Source organism: Balearica regulorum, chromosome 8 (assembly GCF_011004875.1).
Source record: "Balearica regulorum gibbericeps isolate bBalReg1 chromosome 8, bBalReg1.pri, whole genome shotgun sequence".
In the NCBI taxonomy this organism is placed as follows: domain Eukaryota; kingdom Metazoa; phylum Chordata; class Aves; order Gruiformes; family Gruidae; genus Balearica; species Balearica regulorum.
This window is the reverse complement of record NC_046191.1, coordinates 17,134,116-17,159,977: the sequence shown is the minus strand read 5'-3', so window position 1 is coordinate 17,159,977 and position 25,862 is coordinate 17,134,116. Positions and strand designations below refer to the sequence as shown.

Genomic DNA, 25,862 nt, shown 5'->3' with positions numbered 1-25,862 from the left:
TGAAGAAATACCTACACAAAGCAAGATGAATGGGCATCATCTACCTGGACAGTGTTGCTGCTAAACATGGGAGGAATAAATCAGAAATGTCAGGTGCACTAGGACACCTGACAAACAGGGAACAACGTTTCTTGAAACCGTAGTTTTATCTCTGCTCGTTTGGATCAAACACTTGTAATAGTTGTGGATTAATTTCCTTCCCATAGTCAAAACAATAAAAGCCAGGCACCATTTTATTAATTTCCAAACCAGCGTCAGATAAGCAGAATTGCATTTAAAAAAGTAAACACCCTGCCATAGAATTGGAGGATATATAAGTGTTTGGGGCTTTTTTCCCTGTGTCTATAAAAGGGGGAGGTTTTTAGCATTATGAATAGATTTCATTTTGTAAGTTGTGCTACAAAGCACTGATAAGGCAACGGGAAAGCAGCAGAGATTGAGGCAGAGCAGGAAGAAATACCACCCATATTAGGAGACAGCCACTTACTTAGTCGCTCCCATTTGAATAAAGATGCTATTGTTCAGCCAGAAGAATGCACATATTCACAGGACCTGCACAGAATAGCTCAGTGTATCTAGAACTCCAGAAGTGTCCAAATTACAGCCCCAGGGCCAAAACTGCCCTTGAGTCTTTCGGAAGAATGACCCTCTGCTTAATTAATCAGTGCTTTAACTGTGAGTGATCCCAGGACACACTTTTCTCAGGCCTTTTTCTTAGCCCTGCTTGTTCAGAACAAACCTTTAAATGTTCTCTGGCTGATTTTTGACCATTTTTTTCCCCTTTCAAGATTATTATTTCCTGTGTTACTGTGAAAGCTCATTAGAAACGAAGACCAGCATCTAGATGATCTCAGTTCAGTTTACTTGGATAGAGAATGATTGACTCAGGATGGAGAGACTCTGGCTCCCTTTCAAGGCCTACCAAAAAAGATTAAGTCTACAGACTCCCAGAATATTGCTACTGCAATTTTCTTTCCATACACTAAGGAAGAATTATAGCCAGGCTGATGAGTTTGTACATGCCATTCTGTTAGTCATATTTGATCCCATCACCATAACTCCAGCTGTTGTGCATGGGATCCTTACCAAGATCTCTTTCCCGTTTACTCTGCACAAGACAAGTTTGAATTTACAGCACTGAGAACTCCTTCTGGTTGTCACAGTCCAGGTTGTCTGGATTCTCATAAAGCTTTTTTTCTATCCGGAACAGAACTGAGATACGATGGCAACTAGAAATGCATAAAGATAATGAAAAACACTGTGCAAAACTTCTTTCCAAATTGGACTCCACTTTGTCTACCTAGCTTTGATGATAAAATTAATCTTATTCTAATTGAAGTTAAACAGGGGAAGTCAAAGGTTTTGCTTAAAATGAAACCAGCAGCATCTGTCTTTTTTTTTTGTAACAGTGATCTTTTCAGTGAAAACCAAATGAATTTTGACCATCTTTACAAACTTGTAACAAAATATACAAACTAAAAAATGTCAAGGTTTTAAAAAAGTCAGCATGAATGTTTTGAAAAGCTATAATGATATTATAATCTACAGCTAGGGAAGCTGGAGCCATACTGTTTGATAGGCCCTATCTTATGATATCCAATATTAAGCTAAGTAAAATGATATGACTGGATGGCCTAACTAAATTTAGTAGTCTGGTGAATTGCCACTCTACTAAATTTAGTCAGCCCATAATGGGCATTAGATATCTACAGTCCAAATGATAAAATCTGTCTTGCTTTTTTAGGCTCCCAGCAAATGCACAATATACTATGTTGCACTATTGAGAAAAAAGCAAATCTGAAAGGGAAACCAGGGGAAGAGGGGAACCAGGACGCTAAGGAATGCAGAAGGAATCGGGGTGTGCAAATCACATCCTCATGCTTGACACTGCCCCAGCAGCAGGGAAAGGTGCATGATTGCTCTGCAGATATGTGTCCCAAAGTGAGAAGAGGAGGAGGAGGGCTCTGTAGGGGCACTAATCCTCCCCACCATAAAGCTGCCACTCCAAACATAACTTTGTGCTGGAGCCATGGGAAGAGGAGTGGTTACAGGTGGGAGCTGGGCTCTCTGATCTGAGCCTTGCTGCTCTTACAAAACATATGCTCGCTGCGTTTTCATACCATTCCTTCTACATTTTCCATTCTGGGCTTTGTAGTCCTGATGGTAAACAGGGCAATATATTTCTACATAGATTTCCATGCATCTGTGAGCCAGCTTTACAGCTATGAAAACTGCTAAGTCACTTTTCTCAAAACCATATTCGAGGTGTTACTTACACAGTTCCTGCTGTTTAAGGGGATTTCTGCTTCTCAGTCCATGTGTGCTGTGACCTCTGTACTGGTGTGAAACCATGTAGGACACTTTTTTTAAAAAATGTGAAATCTAAGAGAGTTAGAAGCTTTTAAAAAATCTGGTATTAGTGAGTACGGGAGAATAGTGATTGGACATGAAAAGGAAGCACCATAACATTATTCCCGTGTCCTTAAAAAGAGTTGCATCCTTCTGTCCTCATCTAAGCAGCTACTGGATGTCCCACGTAACTCAGTGATACTTCTTGATTACACACAAGAAATAGTGTCCTTGTCCTCACATCAGTTCCCAGTACAGCAATGGAGACATAGCCCTGATATTCAGCAGGTTCTGCAGATCTAGCTGTATACTAAAGGTTGAATATCATAAACTATAAGTTAGCTTTGATCCCTTCCCTACAATAGGCAAATTTAACCTGTCTGAAGTTCTGTATGCATGATTTTCTGCAAGAAGCAATTTTATTGATCATAGCTGGGTGTAGATGTTCAACAGTCAGAGACTCAAAACAGTAGTTTTAAAAAATAATATATCTCAAAATAATCAGTATAGAACTTCCTCATTTCCTTAATCCTTTACACTAAAAAGGGAGAAATAGCTCCTTGGAAAAATACTTCGTCCTTTTGGCAAGGGCGGGGGGAGTTTCTACAACAGTAGCTAAGAAGTAGGTATGAAAACAAGATTACAGCTATTATCTGTATGCAGTCCATCTGTGTAGACATGGTGTTTTGGAAACAAGAGAAAGGAGAGGGACAGAGTCTCAAAATTCAGAGCATTTTGTTCACTTGCAACATTCCAGTTTTCACTCAGAATTTACCCTTTCACAAGATTTTTAAATCTGAGTTCCCAGTTAATGGAAGTGGGAAATGCGATCACCCTCTCTGAGTCCCCTCCTCCAAACTGTTGGAAAGGTTGGCCATTTTGACCCCAGTTTCATTTGGAGGTTGTGTAGGATCTCAAACACACAGGGCTATCAAGGGTATCACAAAGCACGACCCTACCAATGCCCTCATCGAGGCACCAGCCCACCCCCACCCTGGAGGGGCTGTCACACAGGAAACCTATTAGACACCAGAGAATCCAACCACAGCATCTAAACACACCAGGAACCAGAGTGCCCTAGTTCTGCTGCTCATACAGTAACTTGTTTTTCTTTTTATAATTATGTCTTAATCATTCTTTATGCTGAAATAATCATAACATATTTACAACCAGACTCTATTTTAATTTTTGTCTTCAGATCACTTTCTCTGTGGCCTCATACTGCCATTTCAAGCCCAAATGACACCCTTCCTATCAAAGCCAATTTGGATTTCTTTTCTCAGACTCAAGTTCGCAAGATATTTTTGTCAAATGATTTACTCAAGTTCAGATGTTACAAATAAACCTGCTGGTGTAAAGAGGCAGAGCAGCAAGTCTGGATCTGACCCAACATGTATTTGGTTTCTCACTGCAGTATTTTGTAACTCTATAACAAAACCTCATTTGTGTAGCATGGCTTCATAACCCAACAGACGTGATGCTTGTCTGCTCACTCCAGTTGTGCTTCTCACTTTTACAACAAATGAATACTTACTGGCCAGTAACCACTAGCGTAATTTTTCCAAACATCATTAGCTTTTCTGTGGCTCTTGCTTTTTCTTTTCTGATATGACTTTTCCCCCATCTGCCATGGTTTTACCAAACTACTTGTAAATATTTGGAAAAATGCATTAGTTTCACATTGCTCTTAAGATGAGTTTCATCTAGACTTGCTCATTTACATATATTCATGTTTTACAAGTTTTCTCCCCCTTGCTTTTTTAATCAAACACCTGTTTTCACAAGGCCTTTGCTTCTTCCTAATTGTCAGTCCTTATTATTTTTCCTAAAGACTGATTTTTTTTTCTTTTAAAAAAGCAGTTCTATTGCTCATCCATTTAAAAATCATAATTAACTTCATCTCCTTCCTCATTTGCTAATGGTTCTATTTTCTCTCCAGTATTTCCTTTTCCCCTGATACACTCATAAAGTCTCTCTTGTTTCTCTTATCCCCTTTGGCTAACTTCAACTCATTCTGCCTTAAGCTGGGGAAAGGGAGACCTTCACAACACAGCGCTTAGAACTTCCACACCGTTGTATACTTTCAAAGTCTTTTGCAGACATCAACTCATTAACTTTCATAACATGCCAGTGAGATAGAGAAGTATTATTAACAGCTTTATTTTGACGAGGAAAGTATAGGGGAGGTCCTGAATAATCAATGCTGACTGCAGAGGGGCTGCTCCAAGGGCCAAAAACCCCATCTGTGTGCTCAGGCAAATAGACAAATAAGCCTGGTAGTGGGCATATCATCATCATCATCAAAGTCAGAAAGCTGAGCTCAGGGACGGGAGTGCAAAATCTCTCTTTCAGCTGCCTTTATTTCAGTTTATTTTTTAGGTGAAGACTCCACAGAGGTTGCCCACCTAGGTTTCTGTTCAGTTCTGCCGGTCAGATGTTTCTACATGATATTAATACATCTGGTTAAAAACGCTGTGGGAGAAAGCAGTGCAATTTTTTGCCTAGAGGATATGTTTAAAAATCTGTTGTCGCTTTATACAAATACCTGACAAACATCTTTACTCTCTGATAGCCATTATTCTTAGAAAAACAATTTCAAAACCATATGCTCAAGGTGCTTGAACTAAGATTTAACTAGCCCCGTTTACACAGGGACATATCAAGGAGGTATATTCTCATGCAAATATGCCAGCCTGGGCTTCCTGCAATTTTCTTTAGTTTCGTTATACCCACACAGCACTATACAGGATTCTCACAGTGTTTCTTAGCTGGTTGTCCATGGACCACTGGTGGACTACAAGACATCAGGAAGTGGCAGATGAAACAACTGCACATTTTCCAAGGAAGACCAAAAGCCTAAGCTGTACAAGCATGTTCCAGTGAGCAAACAAAGAGAAGGGGACAAAATCAAATTAATAAACGAACAATCAAAGCCTATGTTAATTTTTAGCTGGTTTGCAAATGAAAAGCATTGTGGTTAGACACGCAACACAGCCTGGAGATATTTTTTTCATGATCTTGAACAGTGGTTAAACACTACTTTGTGTGTCTGAAAATCTAAAAAGTTAAATGATTTTTATGACACTCTTCTTCTAAGCTGGTATCAGCAACACCTTCATCACCTTTGCTGAACTGTGGTGCATCACAACACTGCTCCCTAGCATGAAGGCCTACAGCTTATTGTAATCCTGCCCCTTACACTAGCTGACCAAGGGGATCCTTACTGAGAACCTCTGAAGAGTCCTCTCCCCTTCCCCTCTGTCCATGCTGCCCTCCATGCCCACCGTGCCTCTCTCCCACGGCAAAGGCAGGACGTGCTCCCCTGCAGCCAGGGGCTTCCACAGAGCAAGTAAAGCTGGTGCCATGCTGCAATTTACAGGGCTGGCAGCCAGAGGAGGTACAGAGCTGCAATTTTCCTCTCTCTCAGGTGACTTCTTAGGGGTGGAAAGTGAGATATGATGGTCTAGTTCCTCCACCTCCAGCACCTTTTCCAGAAAGAGGTCCAAGTTAGTTCCTGGATCTCCATTTTTTTGTGTGTGTGTATGGAGGGGAAAGCAGGGGAAGTATCCAGTGTCTAGAAATGACTTGGTTAAGTTCTGCTAAGCAGGAGAGGCTCAGCACACAGCCTGCTTAGCACTCCCAAACTGTGCTGGCCGAATATCCAGTTCAGATATTTATGGAGGTTTCTTTCTGAGGGCTGAAAGCTTGCATCTGTGCTTCCAGTTCAAGTTCTCTCACAAATTTGAACAAAAAGCTTGTAAAGTTCAGCATCTTCCAAATTGCCCCATATAAGTCACTACTGAAACCATATCCAAATGGCTCCCCCCCCCCGCCATACCTTCCACAGAAATGACCTAAACTTTGTCAGGTTCACATGTCCCTAGAGATGATCTCATTTCAGTGCTTCAAAAGAGCTTTGGTCTGCACAGCCTGTAGCAGCAAATTTACACTTCAAAAAGCAGACAGCTTTTTCCACATCTTATTCACTTAATGGGTGAGAATGTAAAATTAGTTCCGTTGCTGATGAGGACCTTGAGCCAAATGAAAAGTGTTCATTTGTCAGCACAGACTTACAGCCTGAAACATGATTATATAGCTAATCCAATAATGGGGTTTGATGCTGAGCATTTATTTATATACAGTATGTCTTGTTATCTGTTGATAATCAGGCTCTACAATTTACTCTCTTTTGTGTCATTAGACATAGCAACATCTTCCAGACATATTACATTTGCGTGTCAACATACAAACACACACAAAACCTTTCTAACCAAAATACTCTTTGCCTATTTGCCTTGAAACAGCATTTGAATTTGAGCTTTTTGGAGTTTAAAATATTAGTAGCAAATTAATCGTTTTAGACTGAGAACCTCTCTGCATCTTAGAAGTCTTAACAGATTAAAATTTGAAACATAAATTTTGTTTCCTTATCTATAACATCATATGAATTGATCCCCCCCCCCCCCCCATGTGAATACCAATATCTAATTCTCTCAGGTATAAAATTGTATACATTAAATGGTCCCTGTCCTAAAGTATTCCGTGTCCTAACATCAGACAGTGCCTTAGACTTTGCTAACTATGCAAACACCACTATTTGATGTCCGAACAGATTCATCTTTTATAGAACAGAAAGTAAGTATAACTTGTTAATGTTAATATCAGGCATAGTTCCTACATCAAGTACATTAAAATTAAACAGAAAACCAGAAAGTTGTTTGTTTGCTTTTTATTTTTCAACTTTTTGGCTAATTTCTGTTGCTAGCTAATATGTCTGCAGTTCTATGGATGACTGTAAATATCTAACACTGAATTACTGGGACAGTTTACTCCTCATTTAAATATAGAATACATAAAATTTAAATATTTAAAACAGGGAGGCATATTAATAGCTATGCTATAGTATGATACATTGCAACATTCACCAGATTATTTAAAAAAAAGTCTATGGGAAAGTAAAATCACTCCAATATTAAACTGGAAGTTAATTGCAAATGTGGGGCACACCTGCAAACTCTGCAAACAATCCTGCAACACTACACAAGGCAATTTCTGTGCTAAAGGATAGCTCTGCCTGCAGAAACACCCAGGAACACCTCTGAGGGTTGGGTGATGTCTCCTCTAAATTTGGCAGTCAGGAACCTTTTAGAAGTAAAGCTATTAAGTAAAATTTGCCTCAAAGGATACTGCAAATCAAGGGTGCAGGTGAGATGCCAATGATGTATGAACCAAACTCGAGCTTTGCCACTGCCTCTCCTATGAGCAGGATCGGGCCTCCTCGTGTGCTTTTGTTTAGCTGAAATTTACTCTACAATAAATACTTATATATTGCTGCAACATGATGTTTTATTGGGCTGCACTAGTTTACTAAAAACAGCAGGCTGGTAATAGCAGTGCTTGTGGTTTTGCCTGTAATTCATTTGTGCATGGTAATGCACAGGGAGAGATATGACACAAGATAATAAGGCAAATTAAAAAAAACCTACTAAATTCAGTACTTGCAATATACAGTATATTAGGACAATGTTCAGACAGGCTGATTCTTTGGATATTTTTATTTTTTGTTTTACCTCGGCAAGGTAATTCATTAGGTATTCGCTTGGGTAAAGAATAAATGAATATAGCATACTTTACATCCTCACTTTAGTTGCTGAAACAAATCTTTCCTGTACCCGCCAATGTAATCTTCAGAGTTTTCGTTATATAAAACACCTCAAGAAAAATGCACCTCGGTAAGATTTACACTTTATTACTCTAATGATTCTACAAACACTGCCACAATGTGATGAAAGGCAAAGCAGTCCTGATCTGATTGAGAGCTAATAAAAATCAGTACTGAAAACTGAAAATAGCACCCTTATCATCTTTCTTTCATTTAGACCTGATTACTAGGGGATTATAATGCAATCACAGCTATGTGTGAGAGGTAGCTATGGGAACCAGTTTTAACTGTTTATCTAGCCAAAGATCTTAATTTAAGTTTGAACACTCTGATTCATTTATATGTAAGACACCAAGGAGACAAAATGCAGAAGAAACAGATGCTCACTTGTTCTTTCCATTTAACTTCATAAGCTACCAGCCAATTTGTCTTTCAGGGACAAAATTAATTTCTGATGACAATGTAAGCAAGTAATAAACTAGGAGTTCCTGTCCTGGGAAACTTGTTAAGGCCATGTAATGTTCTGGAGTTATTTAGAAAAAACAATTTGCTCATAGACTTGCAGGGACATATGTAACAGAGTTTTCTTTGTCCCTGTGCTGTTACTCATTTCTGGGGGCTTTATGACACCTTTTCCAGAGGTTGATTTGAAAAAGTTCAAAAGGAAACATATTGCCCATTATTTCTTTCCTGTGGGGTATTTTTTATTTTTTTTTTTTAGACTGCTCTTTTTTCCCCTTCATATTCACAAATCATGCAAACCTCAACCCACTTGCTTTGCTACTTCCACACAGCCAGAGAAAGTAACCACCAGCCAGGAGGCCTAACCAAATTAATCAAAAATTATCTGAGGAAAACAGTTTGTCTGAAATTTTGAGGCAAGTACACACCTGAAAACATCTGACAGAGCACTGCGAAAAAGTCTGTTGTGCATTTAGATGGAAGGAGCTTTGCCCATTAATGCTGTTAACTCTGTTAAGCTACCATCATTAGCAGGAGAAAAATGCCAAAATGGGGGGGAGGGGAGAGAGAAAAGGAGAGAGAGAGAGAGATCCACCCTAAGAGCTTGCATTTTCAGAACGGGCTGTGTGTACATGCTCCTGCATCAGTTACTTAACCGAAATGTTATCTATCTTTCATTATCTTTGCTGGCGCTATTTCCCCATTTTGGTATTTATTTCACATGTACAGCTCTGTACTCTGGTAACACTTTTCTATCATTTGGCTCGTTCATTGGGGTTTTATCCCCGCCTGGCAGTCCCTCCACATCTGAGGTTTTCTCTTAGGTAAATTCCTACAGTCTAATGTCTGTCCATTAGCACATTTAAAATTGCCCCGTCTGCTGTGCTTAACATTCGTTTACAGGTTATGTGCTTCACATGAACGTTCCTTTTCCAGCAGTTCTTTTGAAGAAAGTTTAAAGTAAGTTGCAAAATGTTTCTTTTTCATCTAAACAGGGAAATGAATTTAAGAAAGGAAGAGAAGAGCCTGAAGGTTTAGCCCTTTAAAATTTTAAACAGAATTCAAAACACTGTTGGAACACATCTGTCAGAGAAAGCACAAGAGCACCTGCATTTTAAGAGTGAATCTCTTCACTAACTCCTTCCTTGATAATAGCTTGCATGAACAGCACCTTTAAACCACATCAATCCCAGACGCTTTCCATCCATCCAGTTATTATTTCCTTTGGCACTGAAGTACAACTACCTCTAGACTGAAGCTTCTCAGCAATGTGCAGCCCACTGTACAACACCACGGCTCACAAGAAGAAGCAATTAAAACTATTCAGCTGAAATTTTAAAACAAGGGAAATTTTAAACACGTAGTTCAAACCAGAGCTCAGCCTGGATGCTGCACAAAGCAATACTAACTCTTGTTATAAAGGCCAGATGGTTTCAAATATAAATGATAAGAATGAAGTTTGGAGAGGGAAAAACTAGGAATTCAATGAAAATTATAAACTTTACCATGGTTCTGTTTGTATTTATGCAGTGCGACCTCACCAGCACATTGCCTGAACACACAGTACATAGCCTGACTCTGTATCTGTAGGCAAGGGTGCACCATGGTTCGGCTGTTTCCTACTGCTCCCCTTTACCTTCAGTCAGTTTTCAGTGATCATGTTAGTGCTTCGAGACATGTCCACCCAAGTGTGGTGGCTTGGCCATTAGCTGAGCACCAATAAGGGTGTCACTGGCAAGGACCACTGCAAACTTATCAGTGGAACTCACAGAAATTTTAAGTTCATTGCTTTAATGGTGATTTGTTTTCATACCATCCTTGCCACACAGCTTTGAAGGCTTGTGTGCAAAGGCAGGATACATACCGAGGCCATACAGATGAAAACAGAGCATTAATTCATGTTTCAAGAAAACAGTGTAAGGAAAGTTCACACACTTTAGAAAAAACCACAACATTTTGCAAATTAAATTAGTGCTTGGGAGAGATGAGATCAGCAAGTGCTCTGACATCCTCTTGCACAGGCAAGCAGGAGCTGCAGCAGGGACATCATGGCAGTGTTCCTCTAAGGGCGGGAGGCTGATGAAATTTCCCACCTAAGACACTCCACGTTTGGGACATATTGATTACTGAGGCAAAATTAATAAAAAAGAATGTAAGGATATAAAAGAAAAACTCCAGAAGGTTTGGGTGGAGCAGGTTTGACTGGTTATTTGTGGAGCTCTGCCGCAAGTCTAAAAATTTGTGTTGGCCTGCTGGGAAGCAGAACAGTTATCTTGGGGAAAAAAGAAACCAGTTTTCTTGGCTGTAGGTACAGGAGAGAGAGGTGACTGGGGTAGGAATACAGTTTATATAATATTAATCCTCCACAAAGCAAAATGTTAATTAGCATGCAATTAAGGTGGAAAGTATCCTTACTTAGATTACAAAAATCCTAAACCAATAATGTCATAAAGTACAAATACCCTTATTAATAAAGTACAAATATTGGGAAGATTGAGCATTTTAGTCCACCTCAGCAGTCACTCAGGGCCCCTGGCAAACTGCCTTAACAAGAACAGTTGAAGGTGGGGAAGTGCATAAAGGAGAGGGGGTGAAGAGATGAGCCGGGGCAGTTTTGGGAAAACAGAATCACAGCTGCCGTTTCATTTCCTGCAAAGGTCTGAGACCTGACTCAACACCACAGTTCAAAATTTCTTAGATATATAATTTTAAAATTTGCAACAGCATAATGACTTACTGTTAAAAACTTACGGATCAGGAAGACATTAGTAGAACAATGAAAAACTTGGCATCTAAATAACTCCATAATGTATTTCAAAAACCAAACAGATATTTTCCACTCTTCCACAAAACTCAATATAGTATAATACATTACACATTTCTATGCAGAAAGTCTTACATAACCTATTTCCATTTCATTGAAGCTGTAAATTTGGGGGTTGGATATCTGAAATGCAATTTTGATTAAGAAGTGGGAAACCCACAGCTGGGCTCTAGTCAGGTGAGTCTGAGAGAAGAGAAAGAGTCCACAGGCCTCTCTAAAAAGCCCTCAACACAAAATTCACCTATAACACCATCTTTACGGCATTGAGCCCACAAGCCCAGAGAATGATAGACTTGTTTAGAGCGGGAAATGCGAAGCAGGATGCCCATGCCCTGCCTAGTTGTGTTTTACAGATTGTAACCACCATATTCCTGCTACAACAGGAGCAACATGAGCTCCCTCAGCAATGCGTTAGGGTGCAAATGGACAACAAACAAGGAAACATCTCTTTTAGCTCCAAAAATCAGTGCAAGAAGCGTATGTGAGCTCTATGAGAGTTGTGTCACTAATACCTCGGTCTTCAGTGAGATAATCCCAGACTGGGTCACCTCTGGTCTTAGAGAGCATCAATCTTTGGAAGACCAAGTCAGCAAATGCTAATCCTTTCTGCAATGCCTCAGTAGAAAACAGATTTTTGTTTCAGGGCACATAAAGGCTCTGAAATCCATGAAGCTTGGAAGTCTCAAGGACTACAAAATAAATCCACTCCTGTGCAGTGCTCATACAGGAAATTCCAGTGCAAGGGAATGCAGCCTCTGTCCAACATACCACAACCAGCAGAAGAATGTGGCTTCAGAGGAAAAGACTTTTAACTTGTTCCTAGTGGGCTCGTCCATAAGTTGACTTTGCATTACAGTAACAAGCCTATTGATCTATTCAGTCATGGATGTATTTCTGCTGGCCTTGCAGCAGAGCTGTGGTGGACAGCCTGCTGGGCATTCCCTGTGGGCAGTTTGCCCTTCAACTGTGAGACCAGGCACATGTGAAACATGGAAAGGGTGATTTTCTTTCCCTGATGAGCTCGTGGGGAGGCAGACAGTACTGTGAAAGTCTCTCCCTTTGAGAGAAATTAGTAAAAACTACCCTGAGGCTCCTTGTTTCCCCACTTCCTCATGAAGTCACTAAAAATGATCAACACCAAACATTAATTTAACTAAGTAGCAAATATAAATTGAAGCTTAAAATGTATCATGAAAAATGCTTTTCAGTGCCTCCTCCAGCTAGCAAGACCAATAGTTAGCACATGATATTGTCTGCGCCTGTCTAATAGAAACCTGACTACTGAGACCTGAGATTCAAACCATGCAGTCCATACATGGCCTTCAGAGGTAACTATTCTGGAAACGTTGGGAAAAAATGGGAAAAGATAGGAATTGGACCCTGGACCTGGCATAACTCCAATAACAGCATCTTACAGCCTGCCACTCTCATCTTCCTTCTGAGAAACAGGTGGCAACATAAAACAAAAGATGCAAACCTTGGACCTGAGAGCCCCTCTGAAGGGGCCTGAGCACAGGGGCATCACAAGGATGGTGGCAGAGCATGTGGTGGGGTGCAGGTCACAGTGTCTGCCCCTTCCTTCTCTTCCAGCTCTACCTGCCTCTGTGGCATGGGGCAGGCACAGCATGGACACACCTCATGCTTTGAATTTCTGACCCAGGAAATGTCCCTTACAGCAATGTGCCAACTCAGCTGTAGTAAATCTAGGTTTTAGGTTGAACCACACTATAAATGTTAGCCAGTAATGACAAAAACAAAATCCCCCCTCTTTTAAAGAAGGGCTCCCTCCATCACCCAGCTGAAAGCTTACAACCTGAGAGTGACTGTTACTGACACATGAAAGCTTGGTTGTTCCTGCTAGATGAAAGGCACCAAACCTGAGATAAATAGTTTGTCAACCCTCATGGGGAATCTTGTAAAGCCATCTCCCATCCTGTAACTGTTCTGTGGTTAAATAGTAGCTTCAGTTCTCTGATGTTGCAATCCAGCACCTTTCACGGGCATTAAATTCCCTCTAAATTAATTCTAAGAAAAAAAAAATGCATTCTGCTGAGAGTTATTTCTATTGCCCAGTTATTTTATATGAATCTGATAACTAGTTTCCTGCTACAGAGATTACATCTTGAATACTTAATGCCAATTTGGAAATTTTTTAGACAAAACAAAAATAGATCTAAAATATAACACACACAGTTTAGCTAAGTGTAGAACATTAATGCAAGGCATGATTGGAAAAACAGCAAGTAAATGGGAGGAGGAGAGCAGATTCAATGGATATCTCTCAGGGTTAGTACATGCTGTAACTGCTCATTCAGGCATTTCTGGTTCTGAAAGTACATTTTTCTTAGCATAAAAATCTCAGAGTTCAACGCTTAAAAAAAAAGTTAGAATGAAGGATAGAGTGCAGCCAAAGGATAGCCTTTAACAACCATTTCAAAATTAAATCTAAATATGCTTACATATTAGATAAATGTTGGCTTCCAGGGAAGCTTTACAACACTTTAATTCCATCCTGGACTGGGATATATGGAAATGTTTTGAATTTCCATAAGTGTCCAGAGCAGTCTGCTAAGCTAACAAGCTGATATTTCTATTCATATAATAGAAGCTATTTTTTTCCCTGAAGTAACTCACTGGGGTCTCTTTGGTGACTTTTCTTTCTTTTTTCTTTTGAGCTGCAGTACAATTTCCGTAATAGAACTATACAATAATTATTCTTCTCATATTCTCATCAGCTACTGATAACTCAACTGCCCTATTTTTTGCCACATGGATTCCAGTATCTGCATTTTTTAAAGGATTTTTCCCCTCTCATTTCTTAAAACTCAGCAAAGCTAGTGTGTTGCATATAGGTAGAACATCTTCTCACTGGCCACTCTCACTCCCTCCCACCCCCCATAGCACATTTAAGTTCTTTGGAAGTTTTTCTTATCCTTCATAGCCAAATCAGCAGTGGCCAGTTCATGATCCATGGCCCATCACACACCCCCACATGCACACATGCATACAACTCCTGTAGAATAGACAAATTAAGGCTGGCCTTAACTTTCCTCAGCCCAAGATACTGTAAAGTGAGCAGGGAGACCCAGTGAGTTGTCTGAATGCTGCAATGAGCCAGGGAAAGTGTGGACAATTGTACTCCCTGCAACAGATGAGGAAAATTAAACCCTGAAGTCAAAAAGACCAGCCCTAGCTGAGATTAGCAGACACCTGAGAAGAGCAGACTGGTGCCCATTCCCAAGACATGCTAGGCATTCCTCCATCTGCATTTTGTCCTTGTTCATATACAAGTAAAATGAGTAAAAAAAAAAAAAATCCTGTATTGGCTAAATCAATCAATGATTCTTAACAAGAAACAATATATTAAGAAATGCCTCTTGACACTGTACCTTCAGGCTGGTACAGGCAGCTCATTTCTCACTGCTTGCCCCGCTGACGCTGTGGCTGGCTCCAGCTCATGCAGAGCCCGGCTGGCTGTCGTGGCAGCTCTCGTGCAGCAGCTGGCAGTGCCCCATCCTCCTGTGCTGTCCCAGAGCTCATCGGAGACCTGAAAACACAGTGGCAGTGGTTCCTCCCCAGGCAGGACTGCTTCACCCACTACTTTCATGGGTACAGCACCAGCAGCTTAACACACAAATCCCTCTTGAGGAAAGTACGGATGCAGAGTCCTAAGGCTCGTGGGTGCAGCCTGCAGTGACCACGGGCACTGGTGATGACAACCTATTTACCCACACAGACTTACAGTATTAATTTACAAGCAACAGACAGAAGCAGGGCTGTCAGCCAACCAGTAATATTTTGTAGAGCTGATGCCATATGTCATATATTAAAAGCCTTACTTCAGCAAAACACATGGTTTAATGCTAAGCCCAAAGGGTGTCCCAGTGAAGCCACTTGCACCTCTCATGGTCTTCAAGACAGTACCTGAAGAGCTGCATAAATGGGGTTTTAGTTATTTTACTGCAACTTTTTCTTTATATTAGCCTTCTTTTTCAGTCTCTGTGTTTAAAGTTGAAAGAAATTACAAGAAAAAGCAAAAGATAATTAAAGTGGGATTCATAGCAAAGAAAGCAGATACTTTGATTTGAACCGTACTTAAAATTAGGGAGGAACTTGAAGGTCAAAGAAAATGGCTGACAGTGCTAAACAATTTTTGTAACTTGTCACTGTGGGTAATGCCTTTAAGCAAGTCCACCACTGAAGGCTGTACTCTGTCACTGAACCTGAAACCTTATACAATGTTTTTGTCTGGTCTAGCTTCTCATGGCTAGTGTATCTCAAGGCAGGAAGGAGATCTTACCAAAACAGGAGAGATTAGGAACAACAAGCAAACCTGGTCAGCAAACAGATATGAATTTGGAGAGAGACCCTCTCCTCAGAAAAGCAGAGCCTACAGATATGGGTTAAAATGGGCGAGATGAAAAACCATTTGGCTTGTGCAGACTAAAAGGTGATTCCACACTTTAACTACTCGTCGGGCAGGGGCACGGGTAAACCCTTTAATACAGCTGCCCAAGCAGTAGCTCACGAAGAGCAGCTTTCACAATTTGGCAGCTGGATGTGGAGATAATCATGTGGATATGGGCATTGACCTCTCTGCTAGAACAGATAATAGAACAAAATAAGAGGAAGATGCCAAGGAGATACTTGATTTCTTTGGGTAATTGTGACTTGCAGTTTGTTATCACGCTCAAGTGGAACATCAATGGGTTTGGGGGGTTTTGTGAATTTTTAGGGAAAACTGATAACATCAGCAGTCAGCTATCTCCTATTGCCACTGCCTTGGTTACTAACACAACTAATAACTCAGACCTGATGGGCTCCCTATGATCATTTGGGTCAAGGTCTAGGGTAACAGAAAACTATTGCAAAAGAAGGCAACTGAGAGGAGGTTGTCGTAGGCCACGGCACTAACCCTTTGTACAACTGAAAACCCACGCTACAGATATGGTGTTGCCCTTTGTATTCCCTCCACTGCCAAGGACGGTGGCTACCCTGGCCAGATGGCCTGTTCCCTGACTGCAGGAACCTGTTCACATCAGCCCTTGCTTTCTCTCCAGCATCGGGGAGAGGTTCCTCTGCCTTTGAAAGCCTGAAGTGGATACCTCATTAGGCCTTGATTTTCCTCAAGCAATTGCTTAGATTTCTGCCCTATTACCGATCTGCCTTTTTTAGCAGAGGTCGTGGAATGGGCAGTGGCTGTCTTGTCTTCGTTATAATGCATCATTTGAAACTTTTCAATTAAGCTTCAGATCAGGCCACAGTACTGAGACCGCTTTAACGAGGGTGAGTAATGACCTTGTGCTGCACGTGATTTCTGGCACACCATCAGTTTTAATTCTTCTTGATCTTACTGTAACCCTTTGATACTTTGGATCAAGGGTTCTCTTGAAATGCTTTAAGCACATTGTAGGACTTTCAGGGACTGTTCTGACATGGTTTCTATCCTACTTGTCTCAACGTAGCCAGACTGTCACCTGTAAGTTTTCCATATAAATTCAAATTGCCAAAGATTAAAAGGGAGCTGAAAATCTGGCCTGTGCACAGAACCGGGGAAATCTAGTGTGGGTCCCCAGAGTGAGTGAAGCTAAGGAGGATTCTGCTATGAGAGCAAGGTAACCCCTTTGATGTGCCATGCCCAAGTACAGCAATGCTATGATTAGAACAGAAAGCTACATTATGCTGGAGTAGTGAATTTAATAAGAACTACTGAGAGAGAGACTTCCAGAAATTTAGACTTACCAGTTAATATCTATCTTTACATTACCTACAGGTCAAACTAAAACTCTGTGTTTTAAAACACAGTGTAGACCCTCATCCATTTAAGCCAGTGATAGAAAGCACATTGGTATCAGCAGGATAAAGATCTCACCTTTACATTAAGGGATATTTGGACCCAGATCCAAACCCAAGCCTTGCAGCTGGAACCAATTTCTAAACAGGTTGTGTGTGGATGAAGCAGATCAAGCTTGGTATTTTCAAGGTGCTTTCCCAGGTCTTGGAGTCTCATGAACCTGAATTTCCTTCTCTGGTGAGAAGGAACAGCATCTAACTATAAAATTGATCTCAGTAAGAGTTCCCCAGAAGCCCATTGACTTCTCCAAGGTTTGTGGGCTTCCAACAGCTGACAGGACTTCCATGAGCATGAGGCAATGAAACAGATACAGATTTAATCTGTATTAATTGATTACAGTCATATAAACTTATGCTTCCATAGCTTTTAGGTGTGAACGTTTCACAACGTCTGGATGCACAAATCATCAAAACACAGAGTCCTTTTCAACATGAGCAATCGGTTCCTATTAACAGCATGAGACCAAGCACCAGATGCACTGAGGGGCCAGACTCAGCATCCACAAGGGAGAGGAGCAGCTACAAGCCCCCACCTCAAACCACGGGCAGCAACTTAGCTATCGAGGTGACAGGCAATCAGAATGGGACTGCAGCCTATGCCTTGCAGGCAGGTATGTGGGAGCCATCGCTGTTTGGCCCATGGCCCCGGTCTGTCCTGTTGAGGCACCCAGCATGGTGACTACACTTGCTGAGTTTGCCAGAGGTGCGTGAATTTTTAGGTAGATGTTCTCATCCGAAATCTCCCCTCCAGGCATCCCAAAAGCTCCTCTCCTGACTCACAGGGCACATCCTGGGCTGTTATCCCAAAGCAGGCTAATTTACATCAGGCTGCTAAGTCTCAGAGGCTGCCTACCAACAGAGCAAAGCAACAAGATGTTTAACAGTTCCCCTTCTGCTATAGTTTAGATATTGTCACCCTTAAAAGCAATGCAATAGACTGAGCTTAAAAATACTAGCACCCTGTACCTTTTTTTTTTTTTAATTTTATTTTATTCTTGAAGCTCTTCTTACATGCAGCATGAAGGGGGTTTATCTGCGAGAGTAGCAGAGAAATCCATGTGTTTTATTGCAGTGGGATGGCACCACCAGAAAACTGAAAAAGCTTTCAAACTTGCTATCAATCACTTGATATATGCAGGAGATGATCTTTACTGATATGCCTCTAGTCACCAACTGAAATGGTTTGTCTTTCATTATACCCTTTATAGAAGGCCTTTTCCACTGCACTTGTCTGGTGGCTTCTGCAGACCTGGTAACAGCGAACAAAACTCATTTCCCAAACTAAACTTATTGGATAGAATACACATTTTTTTCCTAGGATGTAGCAGGAAGAAAACACTCTCATCTGACACTTTCTTGGCTGCAAGGACAGCAGATCAGTGGTACCATTTGTGTTCTATAATAGCAGGCACAGAAAAGAGGTGAAGGAACTCAATGGATTTCACTCTAGACAAAATTATCATTGCTATGTCAGGATTGACTTCTTTGTTAAACCAACACTGTTACACCTATTAGCATGAAAAAAGGTAGGGGTCATTTAGCACAGCCCTATTTACTGTGTACTGGAAACACACCTTTCAGCTCCTGTGAGTCTTAACAAAGCTGCAAAGAGCAAATCGCAGCCGTGTGCTGCATCCCCATCTCAGGTCCTCTAGGCAGCAATTATAAAATAGAGTTGTGTTATCACCACATTTCAAAGTCCGAGTATCGCCATGCTGATGTGTGCCTCTAAACCCAGCAGAGCTTGATCTATTAAACACATAAAGGAGTCTGTGTGTCAAAGGAGTCTGGCCTAATCATCGAACAGAAACCACAAACTCCCAAATTCGAAACCCAGGTTTCTTTGGCTATTTGACCAACACTTCAGAGCATATCCATACATTTTAAATTTCACACTCTAATAGGAATACATAGCAATGCTCCTTTCAGAGGTGTTGCATTGATTAATAAGCTTGTCACCGAGGATGGAAATTGCTACATAAGTGTTAAGCGCTGTTAACTAACGAAAGACAATTCCATACATTCTGGTGGAATCCAGAGAACTTCAGCAAAATTTATCGGTTTCATTTGCATATATACTCTGTCTGACAACAGTGATCAAGCTGGTGAAAGTTATTTCAAATGTTTGTTATGCTCCATGACTGCAGAAAAAATTAGAGTGAAAATTTTGGCTCACAAGGCAGAATTGTGCCTGCCGAAAAATCTTTAATTTCTGAAATATATAGAGAGCACAAACAAATATTTCTCTCATCAAATTTGCACACGCCTCAGTGATATTTAGCTTAATAACTGTGCAAAGAAGGAACAGTATTGATGAAGTTAAAGTACAGAACAACATTCTGCAGGCAAACTGCTAATGCTTTCCATTTCAGCCACATGTCCTCATTAAGGGCTCAGGCTTCTTGGCAAACTAGAGAACATCTGTTTTAGGCACTTCTAGCTCAGTTTTTCTGTGATTCACCTTTGATGCCACATCACCAATGTGAAACACTATGGACCACCTGAGACTTTCCTGGAACAGGGCTATGGGCACTGATTTTGGATTCTCAGAGGTCAGACTGTGGTTTTCCTCAAATAAAACAATTTGAAGAATCTCTGTATTTCTGGATTGTATCATCCTTTCTATGAAGACTTCCTGCAGCAGAGTTTGGGATTAAAAACTAGGTCCTTAAACTCCCATTTCTATGCCTTTGCCATAAACCCATGGTTTCTTTTGATCAGCTTTGTAAAAAACAATAAAATAAAAGTGGTTGAGCAAGACTGCAGGCTTCTTCCTCCAGGACTTCCAGAGAAGAGGCCCGCTGAGTTTGTGAGCTAGCAGATGGGAGGCTGCAAGAGTCTCAGGAACATAGGGTACTTCTCTAACACTGGCCTACTTTGTGACAAAGCAAATAATTTTACCCCCAGATCTTTCCCTTTTCATTTTTCTGGGCCAAGGCTGTCTCTTAATTTATGTTGGTGCTGCATTCCCCAGCACAATGGGATTCAGATGGCTCCATGTGCTGCTGGAGTATGGCTTTCTCTCTGTCTTTTTTGTTCTAACCAACCGTTTGGAGATGCAAAGAGATTTATATCAATTCCATTACATTGTTATGGAAAGAAAAAAGAAAAAAAACCCAATAGGCATAATTTCCTGACATATTTGTACATTCCCACTTTGCCAAGGGATGTACTGTGTGTCTGCTGTAAATTGCTGAAAATGTAAGGTAACTGTGAAACACAATGTTCTTGTGTTTACCAAGAACCACCAGCCCTTTGCCTTTAACAGAAGATCTGTAGCCTAAACAGGCAGCTTTAAGAGCTCTCCTGACTCAGTTGCAATCAAGATACCATCTACTTAAATAAGCATTTGTAGTCCCAGTGATTTTAGGAGATGAATTACTGATCTTATTACCATAGTAAATACCCTTGAGGCAATGCACAGGCCAACAGAATATTGTTTTCTGCTGGTACAGTACCCATTTCCAGGAGAACTCTAGGAGTATTTCTAGCCATATGGTAATAATAAAAGATTTGCTTAGTCTATATTTGCCAGAAAGTCCCATTTGCAGAAGTGGCTTTTAAATCTTTGACACTGTTCATGGGAAACAGCTTGTCAGCTATGAAAATATTCCTACCAGCTCCTGTATATCAGCCTTACTGGTGAGGTAAAGAGATTTGCAGGTGGCATAGCTCAGTAACAAGCAGAGAAAGTTTTCAGCTGATGTGATGACTGGCAGAAGAACATTACCTGGACAGGCAAGAGCGGTTCTTGCCTGCCTGCAGTGGTGCAGCCTGCGGTGCCCTTTGAGGACAGTCCCCTTTCCCTGCACAGCTCTGCATCCAGGCAGACAGCGGGAGCTGGAGAAGGGCAGGATGTGACAGCGTGTGGGAGGCCTCCAGCTCAAGTGCACTCCATTTATTTATCACTGAACCATCATCTGGTCAACAGGAAAAGTTGATAAAACCGTTGCCTCCGGGGCTCCGTTCTCCTTGGGAATAACGAAAAGGTGAAGCTGGTTAAGGTCAGTGCACAGGAGGCCCTATTGAAGGTGGGAGCAGGTTGGCCATGAATTACTGAGCATCATCTGGTATCGCAGATAAGCAGAATGGGTAAGAGACTAGGCAGGCTCTACAATAAGGGATGGATTTAATTAACAATTGCACAGAGGGAGCAGACCGTAGCATTTTGGCACGAGGACATCCTACATCTGACAGTTACTTAAAGAGACAGGGAGCACCCTATTATAAAAAAATATATTACTCCTCAATGTATTTTAAAAATTACATGAGAAACAATAACATATTGTATTACCCGTTCTCTCCAGAGCTGCCTGGTTACACCGGCACGGAGCAGCACAGGCTCTCTGCAGATATTCTGCACCAGGGCCTATTTAAAAACATTGGTCCAAACTTGGTTCCAAAAGTACAACTCTGCTGAAGTCAGAGGGTTGTGCAGATGTAACTAAAGACAGATGTTGATCCATATTAACTAAACTATTAAATACATCAATCTTACCCAACCATCTGATGCCTTGTCCCATTTCCCAATATTTTGTTTCCCAAAAGTTTATTTAAATTCAGCCAGATGACAATTTGCAAGCTTCTGGGTAACCCCTTTTTGGTAATTTCTTGCTGTTTTTCTTCTCTCTCTTTTAAAGTTATTATTTTAATTTTAAATGAATCTTTGAATTATTTTGAAATTTAGAGATTATCATCATTGCACAGTTCTAGCTGTTCCTCTCTTCAGTCAGTAAAAAACAACAACAAACACCCAAGGAAAGAAGCTGAAACAAACCAGAGTTCAATTCTTATTTCTTTTCAAATATGTATTAGCAAAACAACTAATTTACCAGCTCCTTACCTCATGGGTCTGCGTTCAAAGAAGAGCAGACAAGTGACTTTGATGATCCCAGCCTCATCGGCAGATGTTTATCCACATCCCACAGATCAGTGCAGCTTCAGTGGATGGACTCTCCTCCCGGGGAGCCAAGCATGGCACACACCATTGCTAAAAGGGGCATATATGGAAAATAGAAAAGTACATCCCTGAACACACCTGCCCGAGTAAATAACCTCTGTTCTTCATTCACCTGAATAAAGCACTGACCAGTCATTGGAAACAATCAATGGGGGGGGGGAATTATTTACTAATCAATCTATAGGAAAAAAGGTTCACAGAGTTCAGAGCTTCTCTACCAGTAATGCATTTGATTTTCCATGTTATTACAGCAGCTTTGAGACCATACAATATGACTTACTCTGGGCCCTTTCACTGATGACAAGCAAGACCCACCACTGTATCTTTGTCCTTTTCTAAACACATCCGTTTACTGGAGCCCATCCTGTAGAATTAGATTGCCTTTTTCTGAATCATATTTAAAAATCAGTGCTGTAAATTGTACTCTTAAAAAAAAAAAAAGGCCATAGAAAAGGTGTGACCTGAATGCATAAGAATTTTTTGAATGAATAGAGCCCTTAATATTTAGTTTTGCCTAATGAAGTAAGGCATGAATGTAAAAGGATTACTATTCCCGTAACGTTCAATTCACACACACAAAGTGTAATTCATGGAATCTGGCTTTAATTTTTTTCATATAAATAATTAATGCTGCATTTAAAGCATGTTAAAATGTTTTATTTCTTAATCAGCTAATTTGACTAAGAAACAAAGATGTCTTTATTTTCATTTTCCTTGACTAGAGTTACTGTAGTAAAAGGTCCCCTCTAGCTTTGGCCTTCACTCTCAAGTTTGCTGCTGCCAATTAGTTTTCTAAAGTCACTATTTTACAAAATGTTTCTCACTTTTTAAAAAATGTAATTGAATGTCTGTACATCACAGAGTTTCTTGTGTTCAGACATGGGGTGTTAAACATTCTTTGGGTTGACTTGGGTCAGCTTTAAAAAATCTCAGACACTGAAACTTGAGAAGCAGTCATGTGCTATAGTGTTTTCTCCACATCCTGTTAAGTATTAAGTGGTTATTTAAAATAGAGTTGTTATACTCAGCAACTGACTTAAAGTGCTCGATATAGTTTACAAGACGATTAATTAAATGAGAGCATTGCATGTGATGCACATGTATTTCCATAATCATTCACATTGGCCTATAGTTGCCCTTTAATTTTCATACTAATTAAAGTAACACATTGAACTGCAAATTGTAAATGGCTGCATTTCTCAGTAGATGTTAACACTGATGTAAGCTGAATGGTGAATAAAAAACCCCAAGAATTAGAGTGTTTTTTGACTCTGATCCATTCAAGTTTCCCTACTCATTCCATTACTGGACCGTGTCCATATTTTAACAAGACTGCACTTTTTTCTGTGTTTTCAGCCTCATATTTTTCTGACGTACAATGTGCTTATTTTTTTGTATTGTGGTGTCTGGTTAGTTGGTTTCCATCTGATACAACAGAGCAGTTATACAGGGTTCACAGTTACAGATTAGGTTTTTTAAGAGGTGGTGGGACTGAGGTTTGTAATCTGATGGGCAGAAAGAAAGAAATCCAAAATGTGCAGCTATTTCACCAGTAGTTTTACCTCTTAATTACATCTGACCCATTATCCTTGATTTTTGTTCAAATCTTGACATGGCTGACTTGGAACTTGAAATGGAAACTGGAGGGCTGTACTTTCAGGTCACATCAAGGAAGGGGGAAGTTACTCCCTAGAACATTTACTAGGACTTGGAAAAGAGAAGAAGCAGATAGGAACAATTATCCCGTGGCTCACACAGCTGCTGGCATTTCAACTTGGCACATGCTCTGATGGGGACCACTGCATCCACCTCAAGCAGACTCTAGCATGTAATGGACATATGGTAATTACTATTGAGTGAGAAGTAACCTTGGACTGTAGGCATATGAAAGACACGTTTAAAAAAAATCCTTGACAAAAAAAAAAACCTCTGTCAGGGCCAACAACTCAAAAATTAACAACTAATCACTGCTTTCAATGTGTCCTCCATCTAATTGCTTCCATGATGAGGTGTTTTTTTTTTTTTCATTCAGAAATGAGCATTATAAAAGATTCCTTTTTAATTTAAAATGAAAAATTCCTCCACTCCCAGATGACCTATCCAAGAGAAATAATAATAAGCACTCGATTGCTCAGAGAGCATCAGCTCTCACACATATTACAAGGCTGAGCGTTCATGCTCTCTTACACCCCCCACCCTGCTCCCTTCCTGCAGCGTGTCCTATCTCCAGATCCTAACTTGGCTTGGCCCAAGATGTTATTTGTTAAAATTAACTTTCAGATTAGGCTGGAGTCAGTGTACTTGGCAAGGAGGAGAGGAACCAAGATTGCAAGAGAGGGAACGGTTTTGGGAGGTGGAGAGGCAAGCTGCAGCTGAAGCGGGGGTTCTCAAGGAGGGGAGCGGGCCACAGCAGCACTGCGGCAAGTCACAGCAGCAGAGCCAGGTTTGTTGCAGCTGACTTGAGCACCATGCTGTCCCCAAGTCTTGTCTTGTGGGCCAGGCAAAGGCTTCCCCAACATCTGCCTCCAGCCGCAGAGGGCTGAGCCCCTGCTCCTGCCTTGGTGGGGGCACCCCAACGTGACTGTTCCTGTGATATGCTTTATTCTAGCAAAAGTCTTCTGAAGTTCAGTGGTGGCAATGCTGAACAGCCACGCATTGCAAAATGAATGGAGTCACGCTGAGGGAAGACTGATAGACGATGGTAATAACGCAAGACCTTTTTTTCCCCTCATAAACCAAATTTCCCATACATTTCTGGAAGATTAATTTAGATTTAGGGAGGTTTTGAGTGAGGTATTGGAAAAAAGACTCTAAATGCAAGGCTGGTTTCTTCCTGACCTTAACTACTACATCAGCTACCACTGCTCCAGTACATTTATATATGGAAATGTACACGCACTTCAGCTTAATTACCTAAGGACTCTACAAAAGAAAGCCTTTAAAATGTTTTAATTGCAAATCCAGTCTTTCCAAGAACTACACAACAGTGGTATCATCCATTGACTAATTAACCATATATGTGAGAAAAAATTAAAATAACTCTCAGCTACATGGACAGTCCTGCTTGCCTTAACTAGATGATGCATGTAAACATGTGCATATACAGAATTAAGTAGTAATTTGAGTTTCTTGGATTTTTATTTTCCTTTGAGACTGGTTGCTATAAGTGTAATATTAGATTTATTTTCAAGTTTACTCTCAAACTCTGTTGTAAAAAAGAAATGGTTATAAAGGAAAAAAAATCCTAAAAGAAAAAGCTCTTGAAGCTTTCTGACTCCCATCAGAATCCTGACACAAAAGGACTTGGTACCCACTATGTTTCTGAGTGGTAGGTCCAGCTAACTCTTCCACTTGGACACAAATCTCCTCACCCCCTCCACTAACTTTCCTTTTCACTCACCTACTGAATACAGCGTGGACTTTCTCTTCCTCTCTTGTAGCCTGCAGAGATTTCCTCAGATAGGATATGGCCAGCGAGGCGTAGTCGGGCGATTTCAGCTGCTGGCAGGGCAGTTTGCTTTGCAGAGTGCCAGGCTGGCACTGCAGCCCCTGTGGGACCATGGAGCAACCCAGAATAAAAGCAGGGCTGAGCAGAACTGCTGTAGCTCAGCAGGGTGCTGAGCATCCAGGAAGGGCACTTACACAAAAGCCAAGAGCCTGGGAAGTCTTTCATCTTTACAAAATCAAACCCTTTTCACACAGACTCATGACAGCTGGTTATGATGAGGAAATTAAAACTAATTTCAAAGTTA

At 40.7% G+C, this 25,862-nt stretch overlaps 2 long non-coding RNA genes across 3 annotated transcripts in view; both read right to left on the bottom strand.

Moving 5' to 3' along the window:
• LOC142602758 (uncharacterized) overlaps positions 1-14,990 on the bottom strand; it is a 31,713-nt gene extending 16,723 nt beyond the window's left edge. For both annotated transcript variants that reach the window (XR_012836535.1, XR_012836534.1), the window contains exon 1: positions 14,687-14,990. This is a non-coding gene — a long non-coding RNA (uncharacterized LOC142602758). The remainder of the gene's footprint in view (positions 1-14,686) is intronic.
• Positions 14,991-20,884: 5,894 nt separating this feature from the next.
• LOC142602760 (uncharacterized) lies at positions 20,885-25,616 on the bottom strand. The gene is made up of 3 exons (XR_012836537.1): positions 25,511-25,616; positions 21,994-22,140; positions 20,885-21,121 (listed from the first exon to the last, which is right to left on the bottom strand). It is a non-coding gene; the product is annotated as an uncharacterized LOC142602760 (long non-coding RNA).
• Between the last annotated feature and the right edge of the window lie 246 nt (positions 25,617-25,862).